The sequence below is a fragment of the Lemur catta genome, chromosome 4 (assembly GCF_020740605.2).
Source record: "Lemur catta isolate mLemCat1 chromosome 4, mLemCat1.pri, whole genome shotgun sequence".
NCBI classification, from domain to species: Eukaryota; Metazoa; Chordata; class Mammalia; order Primates; family Lemuridae; genus Lemur; species Lemur catta.
In genome coordinates, this window is record NC_059131.1 from 84146379 (window position 1) to 84159065 (window position 12687).

Sequence of the window (12687 nt, forward strand, 5' to 3'; positions counted from 1 at the left end):
ATTAACAAACTTTTGTTAAGTGCTGTAGCAGAAACAGTAATATTCACCAAATATTAAATTTTCTCTTTGTATTTCCCATCCTCCTTGAAGTTAGTTGCAGCCATGAGGCTAGTTATGACCAATGAAACATGAGAGGAAGTTACACATATCACTTCCAGGTTGAGATTATGAAAAGGTTATACATAAATCTTTTCTTCAGATTCTCTTTATTTTTAAAAATTTTATATTGCTAAATAATAATTTACATACTTATGATATTTTGATATATGTTTACAATGTGGTTTGATTAAATCAGGCTAATTAACAAATCTATCCCCTAATATACTTATCATTTTGTTGTGGTGAAAACATTTAAAATCTAGTCTTTCAGTAATTTGGAAATATACAAATGCATTATTATTTATTAGTCACCATTCTGTGCAATAGATCATTAAAGCTTATTCCTCCTGTCTAACTGAAACTTTGCATCCTTTGATCAATATCTCCCTTTTCCCCATCCACCTTCTTCCCCCAGCATCTGATAACCATTGTTATATTCTCTACTTGTATGAGTTTAACTTTTTTAGATTCTACATATAAGATTATATGGTATTTGTCTTTCTGTGCCTGGCTTATTTCACTAGCACGATGTCCTCCAGATTCATCCATGTTGTCACAAATGAAAATATTTCCCACTTTTTTAAGGCTTCTGTTGTGTAAATAATAGTATTCCACTATGTGTGTATATATATATTTTTTTCTTTATCCACTCATCAGTGGATGGGCACTTAGGTTGCTTACATATCTTAGCTATTGTGAACAATGCTTCAGTGAACATGAAAATGCAGATATCTTTTGACATACTGATTTCAACTTCTTTGGATATATACCCAGTAGTAAGATTGCTGGATCATATGGAAATTTCGTTTTTAGTTTTCAGAAGAACCTTCGTACCCTATTTCATAATTTAGCTGTATTAATTTACATTCCCACCAACAGTGCAGAAGCATTCCCTTTTCTCCACACCCTTGCCAACACATGTTATTGTTTGTCTTTTTGATCATAGATATGCTAACAGGTGTGAGGAGATATTTTATTGTGGTTTATTTTGCATTTCCTTGATTAGTGATGATGAGTATTTTTTTCCATATATCTGTTGGTCATTTGTATGTCTTCTTTTGAGTAGTGGCTATTTAGGTCCTTTGCTCACTTTTTAAATGGGTTAATTTTTTTCTTGCTATTGAGTTGAGTTCTTTATATATTTTGGATATTAGCCTGTTATCAGATCTAAGGCTTGAAAATATTTTCTCCTAATCAGTGGGATGTCTCTTTGCTCTATTGTTTTCTTTGCTGGGCAGAAGCTTTTTAGTTTGATGCAATCCCATTCATTTATTTTTGCTTTTGTTGCCTGTGCTTTTGGGGTCATGTTCAAGAAATCTTTGCCCAGACCAATGTCATGAAGCATTTTCCCTAATTTGGGGCTTAGTTTGATCTTTTTATTTTTTTTTTAGTCCCTTGGGGTGTAACATTAAGTTATTTATCTGAGATCTTTTTTGATTTAGACACTTATTGTTATAAACTTCCCCTTTATAACTGTTTTTGCTGCATGCCATATGTTTTGGTATGTTGTAGTTCCATTTTCATTTGTCTCAATGTATTTTTTAATTTCTCTTTTGATTTCTTCATTGACCTATTGGTTGTTCAGGAACATATTCTTTAATTTCCAAATATTTGTGAATTTTCTGAAATTCTTCCTGTTACTGACTTCTAGTTTCTCCATTACGATCAGAGAATATACTTAATATGGTCTCAATCTTCTTAAATTTGTTGAGACTTGTTTTGTGGCCTAACATATTATCTATCCTGGAGAATGTTCCTTGTGTGCTTGACAGGAATGTGTATTCTGCTACTGCTGGACAGAATGTTCTGTACATGTTTGTTAGATCCATTTGGTCTGAAGTGTTGTCCTTGTTCAAACTACCATTTTCCTATTGATTTTATGTCTGGATGATCTGTCCATTGTTGAAAGTGCATTATTGAGGTCCCCTACTATTATTGTGTCATACTCTATTCACCCTTCAGATATTTTAACATTTGCTTTATATACTTAGATGCTCCAATGTAAAGTGCAAATATATATTTAAGATTATATATCCTCCTGATGAACTGAGCCCTTTATCTTAATATAATGATATTTTGATCTTTTTTTTTAACAATTTTGACTTAAAGTCTATTTTGTCTGATATAAGTATAGCTGACCCTACTCTATTTTGGTTATCATTTGTGTGGAATATCTTTTTTCCAACCCTTTACTCTCAGTCTATGTGGGTCCTTAAGGCTAAAGTGAGTCTCTTGTAGGCAGCATAGAGCTGGATCTTGCTTTTTTTTTCTTTTTAATTTCATTCAGCCACTCTGTGTCTTTTGATTGGAGAATTTAATCCATTTACATTTAAAGTAATTATTGATAGGTAAGGACCTGTACTGCCATTTTACTAATATTTTACTCACTGTTTTATAGTTCTTCTGCTCTCTTTCAGTCTTGTTTTTCTTTGTGATTTGTGTATTATTATAGTGCTGTGCTTCGATTCCTTTCTTTTTCTTTTTTGTGTATCTACTAAAGGTTTGTGTATGGGAGGAAACATCTTACAGTTATAATATTCTAAATTAAGATAATAGTACCTAAACTTCAATTGCATACAAAAACTCTACACTTTTAATTCTTCCTGCCTCCATATTTTATACTATTGATGTCACACTTTATATTGATTTTTACTGTACATCTGTTAATCTATTGTTTATAGCTATACTAGTTTTTAATACATTTGTGTTTTAAATCTTATGCTAGAGTTAAAAATAATTTATATTCTACCTTCACAATATTAGAATATTCCGAATTTAACCATATATTTACCTTTACCAGTGAGTTAAGTACTTTTATATATTTTCATTCCATCCTTTTGATTCAACTCAAAGAAATCCCTTTAGCATTTCCTGTAAGACCAGTCTCACAGTGATAAACTTCCTCAGCTTTTATTTGTCTTGGAATATCTTTATCTGTCCTTCATTTCTGTGGGTTAGATTTCTGGGTATAGTATTCTTGGTTACTAATTCTTTGCTTTTAGCATTTTGAACATATATTTCCACTCATTTCTGGCCTGCAAGGTTTTCTTTTGAAAGGCTCACTGTTAGCTTTATGGGAAATCACTTTAATGTAACAAGTTTCTTCTCTCTTGCTGCTTTCAAGACTATCTCTTTGTCTTTGACTTTTGACAATTTGATTATAATGTATCTTGGAGTATGCTTTTTTTTTTTTAAATTTATCTTCCTTGGTTTGCATTGAGTTTTCTAAATCTGTATGTTTATATCCCTTCCAAAATTTAGGAAATTTTCAGACAATATTCCTTAAAATAATCTTTTTACCCACTGTTTCTCTCTTCTCCTTTAGGAACTCCCACAATTATATATTCATATCTTTAATGGTATTCCACAGATTCCTCATGCTTTTTTTCACTCTCTTTCAATTTTTTTCTTTTTATTCCTCTAATTGAGTAATTCCAAATGACATGTGTTCTAGTTCACTAATTCTTCCGTGTGATCTAATCTGCTATTGAAATGCTTGAATTTTTCAGTTCTGTCATTGTATTCTTCAGCTCCAAGATTTCTGTTTGGTTGTTTTTTATGGTTTCTATTTCTTTGTTAAACTTTTCATTTTCTTCATCCATTTATTTTAATTTAAGTTAGTTGTCTGTATTTTCTTTCATCTCACTGAATTTCTTTAAGATGATTATTTTGGATTCTTTTTCAAGTAATTTGTATATCTTCATTTCTTTAGGGTTGGCTGTTGGAACTGTATTGGGTCCCTTTGGTGGCATCATGTATGCCTGATTGTTATCCATGTAACCTTGCATTGGTGTCTGTGCATTTGAAGGAACAAACCCCTCTTAGACTTAGACCAGTCTTAGACTGGTTTCAGGAGGTTAAAGTCTTTTCCTGTTAAATTTCTGGAATGACAGGATTGCTTCTAGGATTTCAGTTAAGTGGGGTTAGATCCAGGTCAGGTAGTTGATGCTGGGTCTGCAGTGGAGACCATAGTTGGTGGGCCTATTCTCAGGGGCTCTAGTGGACATGGGTCATAACTGGTGGACTTTACTATCTCCAAGAACGTGATCTGTGGGGCTGGGATAAGGGACCATTTCAGGGTGCACAGACTGTGGGCCTGTTACCAAGAGTGCTGATGGATGTGGCTTCCTCAGGGTCTCTAGGAGGGTTCCCATTGGATCACTAGGTGGGTCCCTGGGCCAAGTGTACTACCCTGGTCTGTGGCTGAGATGCACTGGAACTGAGATACAGGATTGTTCAGAGTCCACAGCTGAGACTGATATCTTCAGGCCTGACTCCATGGTCATGGACAGACATGTCTCCCAGCAGGTTCTTGATTGAACAGACCTGCTCTAACACTGTGATTGAGAAGGACTGGAGCCAATTTATATGGCTATTTCAAGTTCTACAATGGGGCTGAGTTCGGGTTGTCGACCTGTAGGATGTGCCTCTGTCCAGGTCCCCAGGTAGGTAGGACAGCTCTCTGTCAAAAGCTGAGAAGGACTGGGACCAAGATTCCAGAGCCATTTGAGGATCTGCTGAGGGAAGGAAGCTCACAAGCCTGCCATAGGGACTCGTGGATACATCCCCCAGTGGGACCCCAGCTGGGCAGAACTGCTCTAGACCATAGCTGGGAGGGGCTAGAACTGAAATTCAGGACCCCTTCAAGAACTGCTGTGGGACAAAGACAAGCATGCCTGTCTGGGTGTGTCTCACAGGAGTTCCTTGCACAGGTGAGGTAACTCTGGGTCTGCAAGAGAGAAACAGGGCCCCTTAAGGATATATTATAGCATGGAAATGGGCAGTTCTACCCAATTGGCAAAGATGGGCATGTTACCATTGCCCAGCAGCTCCCTGTGTCATTGGATTGCTCCCAGGCTGCACCCAAGAGAGGCTAGCAACAAGCTTCAAAACCCCTCAGTATCAAATGTGGGATGGAGATTGGCTAGCCCGTCATGGTGGCATAGATGGGGGAATCTCCCAGTGGGACCCTAGCTGGGCAGAACTGCTCCCAGATCACAGCTGGGAAGGGCTGAAACTAAGCTTCAGGAACAATTCCAAATCTTCCATGGGACCAATGTTAGTAATCTCAACTCAGTAGCACTGGCAGGTGAACTCCCAGCAGTTCCCTATGTGTGCAGGATTGCTTGCTGATGACCACAGCTGAATGGGGCTGGAGCCAAGACAGGGCCCCTTCAGAATCTGCTGTGATACAGAGGCCAGCATGCCTGTCCTGGTGGGACAAATGGGTAAGTCTCCCTCTGGATCCTTGTGTGAGAAGTACTAAGCTGAGACTACAGCTGACTGGGGTTGAAGCTGAGTTAGAGGATAACTTTAGTGCCCATTGCTTGCCTGTCAAAGCTCTAACATGTGTGATTCCTCCTGGAGATGGTTTTGGTAGTAGGCTCAAGGTCAAACAGGGCTGTAGCCAAGCCCTGCAGGGATCAGGTCCATCTTCAGGTCTGAGCCTGGGTGTGGACCTGCACTCTCAAAACAACCGTCCTAGGTCTTGGGCTCCATTAAGTTTCACAACCTCCTACCTGAATCCCAAGGCTACCATAAAGAGACTTTTATCTGTGGATGGGTGCAGAATTCTTGTTTTTGTCGGGGAGATAAAAGCACGTGACCGCCTATTCCACCATCTTGCTGATGTCACTCTTCACAAATCTTGAGTCTCTCTCTCTGACTAGCATAGCACTGAGGAGATTGTGAATTCCAGATCATACCTATAGGAGGTGCTCAAACTCCCTCAGCTTGGATCCCTAAGTGACTGTGTGGAGAAATGCCTCCTTCTGTCACTCCTGTCACATTAGCAAAGGTGAAAAACAAACTGTTGTGGAAAGTCACAGAAATTTGAGGCTGTTACCTAGCACATTGTAGACTCTCTCACCTAATACATGTACTTATGCCAGGCCCTTCATGGAGGCAGAAAGCATGATGGTAAACAATGGCCCCATTACTCTTGGAGTTTCAGTCAATGCCATATAAAAACAGCACACAACAATGGGCAGATAGGGGAGAAATTATTCTGCAGGGAGTGGAAGGAATAATTGGCAAGCTGTTTGTGTTGTCTTGAAGGACAGGTAGAAATCTGTAGGCAGATAAGGGGCAGAGATGGCTTTTCTGTAAGAGAAATGGCATTGCAAATGTATGGAGACCTGCAACTGTCATGGTGAGAAGTTGAAAGATCCCACCATTGAATAGAATCCAAAATTATACCAAGTTTTTTTCTATTAGTGAGTGAAGATAACCAGAAAATAGTCTATATGGGAAATGGATAAAATGGAAGGAATACCCACAACAAAAGAAAACGAAGAAAAAAACTGTTAAAGAGCTGAATCAATTTTAATAGCACAGGAAAACCAAAAAGACCTGAAGTTTGTCATATGGACATCTAGAAATTGAAAGTGGGATTTGAGCATGTGGAACTCTACAGGCTAATTCAAGGGTTGTCATTACCAGCAGCATTAATAGCAATGATGGCAGCAGCAGCTTTCTTGTGGAAGCAACAGAGCTTAACAGTAACTGAGCACCTAAAGTCTTTGCCTGCACAAGACAAGTAATTTTTATGTCTTATTTAGTCATCTATTTATTTAACAAGTTATATGTGAAGCATCATTCTTATCACTTTACAAATTATTGTCATTCAATCTTCATAAAAATCGTACAAGGTGAATATTTTGAAAATGAAGAAACCATGACACAAAGAGGTTAAGTAACTTATCCAAGGTCACACAGCCAGAAAGTGGCAGAGATGGTCCCAGACAATTAGCTTCAGATTTCATGCTCTCTTGAGAGCACTTCTTATGCTTTCATTAAATCCTCACAATCAACCTGAGGTAGGCATTTTATTGTTGTTATCTCATTTTATAGATGTGCAAATGGGTTTAAGGAGAAGTGCCTTCACCAGCATCCCATGGCTAGTTTATGTCAGAGCACAGCTATAAGCCCCAACCTGCAGACTCCAGGGCCCATCTCCTTACCATGGCCCTTCAAGTAGGTTTTTGGCCTTGCAGGTGTTTTATTAAGCCACACATCCTCCTATGGAAACTAAATCTACTTGCAAAAAGCTTTGCTTACTGTGGTGAGAGTTTCAGTTCACAAAAATCCAGGAATCAACAAATGGCCATTAAGCACCTACTGTGCATAAAACATAAGGGAGAAACATATCAGGTCATATAATAAACTATCCTTAACTCAAGGGATCTTATGCCCAGCTGGAAGCAAGTCACACTCTCCAACGGTAAAACAAACCCAGTGATATGGAGCAGTCGGTAATAGATGGTGAGGAATTATAGAAACTTCAGGAAGGGCTCAGGATGGGGATAAGATGAATGCATATGGTTGTGGTCAGTGGGAAGGATTTTAATACATGGGAAGAGACCACAGAGTTACTCAGGTTATGAGTCCAGGGTGAAAGCAGGAAAGGCCAGGCTTGGTTGAAGTGGTGGGATACAGGCGATAAAGTGAGCAAGGGTCAGTGTGAGGGACCCAAAGTCCCAGATAAGAAATGGCACTCTGCTCTGTGATAAGTGGGTCATCCTGTTAAGAAGATAGAGCCTTAATCCAGTGTGTCTTAGTGTAGATACAAGTGTGAGGTCACCAGCAAGGTCCATTGTGCCTTTGAAACACTGCCTGGACACAGAATTTCTACAGCATCAGTCATCGTGCCATCAGAGTGGCTTATTTGTGAACCAACAGCATGTAGACCTTAAAACCAAGAGAGAAACAGAGACAAATAGAGGAGGACAGGCATCAGGAAAGAAGAGTGAGCAAAGAGAAAGAGAGTGCTTATAGCAGAGACAAAACCCACGTTATATTCTGTTCATGATCAACTCAATCAAAATTTAACCTTAAAAGAAAGTTGCTCTGTAAATACAAGTTAGTATTATTGAATTGCTCCATTACCATCACGACTGTTTTCATTTTTAAGCTCATGGGTGGCCGCCTCCACATTGACGAACCATTCACAGCCAGGGAAAACACCCCAAAATCATTTTCCAGGGCATCTGTGCCCTCGTGGAGGCTGCCACGATGTTTTAATTGAGTTGGATTGAATTTCAGGGGAAGGGGTAGAAGTAGTGCATTTTCAAGAACTAATAATTCTGTAATTTTGTAGGCGGAGAGTACCTTTTTGGCACAAATAGGCAGAGAAGGCATCTGCATTTCTCTACAGCTGGCGTTCTCATTTGGAAAAAGACCAGGACCAGCGAAAATGCAGGCTGTTTCTTTCTGACTCCCTTAGAGGACCCTGGAGGAAATGTGCCCAGAGAGGGTCTCCCTTGATGGGAGGGGCAATGCGGAGTTTTGCCAGGTGGGGGCCTGTGGGCAGAGCCAGGACACAGCGGTCCAGCTTCACTGAGCTCTTGGTGTCCTGGTCAGCTGCTTAGCGACATCTACACCTGCACTCCTGGGTCATTTGTTTCTACCGAGTCCACTCATTCTCCCAAGAGCTGGCCACACAGAGAGGGAGGGTTAATGCAAGGAACAGTGAAGAACAATGGCCTAATGGATCTTGGAGACCTTTGCCAGGAGATCCAGTGCGGCATCGTACAGCAGAAAGAGAGCTGATCTACAGGAAACAAGATTTCTGGTTTTATTTCTGCCTCTCTGGCCCTGTCGGTCCTCAGTAAGTCATTTATCCTTCTTACACCTTGTGTTTTTCCTTTGTGATGTCTAAGGACCTTCACACCATCACCTCCGACGTTCCGTGAGCCTATGAGCCCTTTATGTGGCATTGAAGTGTCCCACAGTAAGAGAAAAATCCACCTGCCCCTCCCTCCAACATCACTTCCTTCCCTCCCCTCACTCACCCCTTAATTCATTTCACTGGCTGTCTCCCTTGGCCACAAAATCCCACTGGGCTTTCTAACCTTGAGTCAAATTCCCTTCTGCCTCCCTAAAGCCAACTTTGCCCTCAAGTCTCCACTGGCCAGATACCAGCAGCAGGAGCTCAGCTGAGAGGGAAAACTTCCACTAGGCTGAGAGCCCCTTAAATGTTGCCTTGTGCCATGTTGCACCCCAGTGCCTTGAAACAAACTTGGCACATCATGTTTATGGATTCATATGGAGACTTACTTTCTAGGTCACCATTTCTTACAGGTGTTGGATCCTAGATATGCCTGAGGATCTAATGAAAGGGGGACCCATGTTGGGCCAATTAGTTTTAGTGGATTGATGTAGACCATGGGGAAGAGAAAACAACATTCTTTTCTCTAGTATTACTATTGGTTGAAATGTTATAAACTTGGAGCTAGCATAAATGGTCTTTGCTGCCATGGGGAAAGAGTGAGTCTCAGCAGGAAGCCCACAGAAAACAACAGAGCTGAAAAGTGTAGAGACACAGAGTCTTTCTGATCTATTTGCAACCCTAAATGTAGCCATGATTTCCCAGTTTTCTGAGCCTACAGTTTCCTGTGTTAGCAGCAGAAGCAGCAGCAGCATTACTGTGATCATGATTTTCTTAAGCTAATTTGTTTGGTTTCTGTCACCTGCAACAAAGAGCCCTGCCTGATATAAATGCTCTAACCTGTACGTGGCAGAGAACTCTAGTCTGGAAGGGCTGAGGTCCTAGCAGCGTAACTGCAAAGAAACTAAAGAGGGAAAGACAGATAAAAGTCTGATGCAACAAAAAGACCTTGGCAGAAGGGCTGTGATTCAGAGATGCCAACACTCTGACTCCTGCTCTGTCACAGCAGGTAGACAGGAGAGGAGATTGTGCAGAGAGAAGCCAGCAGCCATGGTGGAGTCTAATGATATATGCTAATAATAAAACCAACTGTCAATCATGGACAGGCACTGGACTAGGCACTTTCCATGCATCGTCTCATTTAATCATTGCCATGAAACTTTCAAGTATATTACATATCTTTCACAAGGAAATAAAAGGAGGTTTGGAGAGGCTGAGCTAGAGAGTTGTGCCAGGATTGAGGCCCTGCTGTGCTGGACTGCAGAATCAGCACACTTCATTTCCCTGAAGACTGAGAACTCAAGGGAGGGGGAGCAGTTGAGGATGCTCGATCAGAAGCAGAAGGAGGATGCACGAGGACAGGGAGTGGTGATGCACACAGTGCTATCCCCTCCAACCCACTCTCTGCCAGACTCCAGGCCAAGCACAGGGGGAGCACGACAGCAACCCAGGTGCTGCCCTCAGCAAGCTTGTGACCTCATGTGCTTGGACTTGAAGTCCAAACAATCTTGTTATACCTTTTAATTTGTTGTCTTCAGTATTAATAATTTCTTCTTATTGTGCATCTGGTATAGAGGAGATTTTACTGCCTGCCCTGCCACTAACAGTATGATTCTACATTCTTCCCATCACTCCAGTGAATTATTAATACCTGAAGATCTGGAATCCTGACTGGAATGCCTTGGTACCCACCACAGAGAACTGTAGTGCTTGGGAGGCAATCAATGAACACTTCTTGGAAGAGTAAATACCACACAATAAGGTGCTGGAGTTTTTTTTTCCCTCTATTGAAAAAAAGAACCCTAAGAACAGCATTTATTGTACTCAATTATTTGGAGCAGTGATTTTCACTCTAAAGAAAAGGCAAGCCTCTATTACACTGGGCTTATGGCCAGGTCTTTAAAATATTTTTGTTATAGTAATAATTTTCTAACCATATTTGCTATAATAAGATTTGACCTTAATTTGTTCTTTTACCACAATTCAAGTCAACAAACTACAGGGTTAGGAGGAACCAATCAAAAGGAACTCAAGAAATGGAGACAATTTACTCTAAAACTGCATGTTTTGGGAGATGTTAATAAATAATTCGGCTGGGCTCGGTGGCTGACGCCTGTAATCCTAGCCCTCTGGGAGGCCGAGGTGGGTGGATCGCTCGAGGTCGGGAGTTTGAGACCAGCCTGATCGAGACCCCATCTCCACTAAAAATAGAAATAAAAATTATCTGCACAACTAAAAATATATACAGAAAAAATTAGCCAGACACGGTGGGGCATGCCTGTAGTCCCAGCTACTCGGGAGGCTGAGGCAGTAGGATTGCTTAAGCCCAGGAGTTTGAGGTTGCTGTGAGCTAGGCTGATGCCATGGCACTCACTCTAGCCCGGGCAACAAAGTGAGACTCTGTCTCAAAAAAAAAAAAATAATAATAATTCATATGCACATGCACACACACACATGCACACACACACTCACCACACACAAGGGTGAAGCTTTGGGAGTACCCTATATACAAATGTACTCCTTGTTCTTCTTGATGATTTGCAACATACCTTAACAAACAAAAGATTTTGAGAAGCCCCAAAGTAAAGAAACTGCTTTAACTTCAGTGTCTCAGCATTTCTGAACTTAGGTGAGCAAAGCATCAATGAACTCACAGATGAGTCAAGTTGTGCAGGTGGAACACTGGAAACTTTGACCTGGTGTTTTCCCCTCATTTGAGTGATAAGAAAGTGGGAGACAATGTGGGATCATGCAACACACAGAACCTTTGAAATTAACACGCCTTGGTACTGGATTCCAACTCCATCACTTCAGAGAATGATGCAGGTAAGTAAATTCACCTCTCGGAGCTGTTTTTTCTTTCAAAGAGAATTTTTTGAACACCTGCTATGTGTCAGGCACTGTTTTGATCACTTGGGATATATCAGTGGACCAAAAAAAAAAAAAAGACCAAAATAGCTGTAAAATAGGGATATAAACCGATATCTCATAGCTATCATAAGGTTTAAATGAAGGATAGTTTTGAAGCAGCTGTCATGTTGTTAGTTCTTTGTAATTCGAAATAAACCAACAAAAAGCCACCAATTTTTAAAAAGGAGGTAATGAGCTCATTCCACCAGAAGAAGTCACCTGGTACTGGTGTCTCCTGACTTCACACATGCCACAGTATCTTCCTGGTTTATTGTCCCATCATCTAGACCTTTCTTACCAAAAGCTACAAATCACTATACCAATACTCAGTTATTCAGGAAGAAAGAAGACATTACATTCTTAATGAGCCAAGAAGAAGGCATGTTGATGGAGAAACTTGATTGAAAGAATGACCTTCTAAGAGGAAGAATCTAAATAGAGGTGTGAGGAGGTGAAAGGAGGGAATTTGGAAAAGCAAATATGACTGAAAGAAAAAAATAGAAGATAATGACTCTCTCTCCAGATTGGATTATTTTCCTGAATTCCAATCTTGAATTTTCAACTAACTCCTAAAAATCTCCACCTGCAGCTCTTCAAGAACTCAACTGTGACTTCCAAAACCAAACATCCCCCTCACCTTTTGAAACCAGTTCTTTCTCTTATGTTATCCACCACATTAATGAAACTAAACCACAGTGAAGCCACCTGCTCCAGCAAACTCAGAGTTCACTCTGCATTCTTTCTATTTGGCCCCTCACTTGCATCAATAATAAGAAGACAAAAAAGAATTGAAATCTGTGACAGGTGAGTCACTTTGGAAAACAGTTTGATACTTCTTTAAAATGTTAAACATATGGTTAACATATGACCCAACAATCCTATTCCTTAGTAATTACCTAAAAGAAATAAAACATATGTCCACACAAAACTTATACACAAATGTTTATAGCGTCCTTATGTATACAATAGCTGAAAAAAATGGAAACAGATTAATGGATAAAGAAAATGTG